This window comes from Gracilinanus agilis, chromosome 2 (assembly GCF_016433145.1).
Source record: "Gracilinanus agilis isolate LMUSP501 chromosome 2, AgileGrace, whole genome shotgun sequence".
NCBI lineage: Eukaryota > Metazoa > Chordata > Mammalia > Didelphimorphia > Didelphidae > Gracilinanus > Gracilinanus agilis.
Window position 1 is genome coordinate 350,594,707 of NC_058131.1, and position 1,498 is coordinate 350,596,204.

Consider the following 1,498-nt stretch of genomic DNA (forward strand, 5'->3'; position numbering starts at 1 on the left):
TGAATCAGACAGGTCTAAACAACAACAAAAGCAATGGGGAGCAAGACCGTGAGGGGCCAGAGGAGGGGAAGAAGGTCCAGCCCCAGCCTGAGAAGATGGCCAGATACTAGCTCTCATTGCTAAGAGATGTGAGACGCCCAGGACGAAGGAATGAAATGAAGTTTGGACACAGTGGCTGCTGAGAGACACATGGTGGGAGGACTGGTGGGTAGCAGAAAAATAATAATGGAGGCTTGTCCTTGTGGGGCAAGGGTGTTTAAAATGAAGTTTATCTCTTTTTTTTTAACCCCACCTTTTAGAATAAATTTAATTTTTTTATCTCCATAGGATTCATTCTTGTAAAAGAACAATTCCACAAAACCAAAACCCCCGAACACAAACCCAAATAAACTGAAGTGAAAAGTCATGTTTTCATCTGCATTCCAAGTCCTAACAGTTTTCTCTGGAGGGGGAGCACATTCTTCATCATGAGTCCTTTAGAATCATCTGTTAGTATAGATACTAACTATATATATACTATATCATATATATAATAAACTATGTATTACTATGGTAACATATTACTATATAAAGTATGTACTATATATACTAACAATATATAGTATACTAACATAGTTAAAATGAAGTTTATTTTTTTAACCCTGCCTTTTAGAACAAATTAAATTTTTTTTATCTCCATATGATTCACAGTAATAGCTGTTAGTAGCTAAGTCTATCACTAAAACCCTACCTTTTGTCTTAGAATCTATATAAAATATGATTTCCAAGGCAGAAGAGCGGTAAGGATTAGGCAATGAGAGTGAAGTGCCCAGGGTCACACAGCTAGGAAGCGTCTGAGACTAGATTTGAACCCAGGACCTCCCTCTCGGGCCTGGTTCTCCATCTACTGAGCCATCCAGCTGCCCCTAGTTCATCATTTTTTTAAAAAACAAGGAATTCTCGCGCACATTTGGCATCCGTCCACTGAACCCCTCATCTGGCAGGTAATGCAGTGCCCGGCATTTAGCAGGTGTTTCATAAAAGCGGACGGATGCCTGGACAGCCCCCACACCGACCCCCAGAGTTTAATTATTCCTCCTGGAAGCCTTCTAGAAGGAGGCGAGTCTTCCAGGCCCGAGGTGGGATGTGGGATGGATGTCAGGGGGTCTAGCGGGGCCCGGATCGATTGTGAAGGATTCTCCATCCCTCAGGTGGCTCCTTGCAGAAAGCGGGAAGCTCGAAGGTCCTTGACTGACTAAGTCTCCGGATCCTAGAGGCGGTGCCCCGGCGGAGGCGGGCTTGGAGGCGCCGGGAGGGGGCAGCCAGGGGGCCAGCTGAGGCAGGCGGGTGGGCGGGGGGCTCTATTCCCCGGCCTTAAGAGCGCGCGCTTCCCGGCTCCAGAGCCTGAGAAGGGAGTGGGAGGCGGCGCAGCAGCGGCTCGTCCCGCATCCGGCCTCCCTCAGCTGTCCCCTGGGATGGGCAGCCTAGCAGGGAAGCCGGGGGGGGGGGGGGGGGGGGG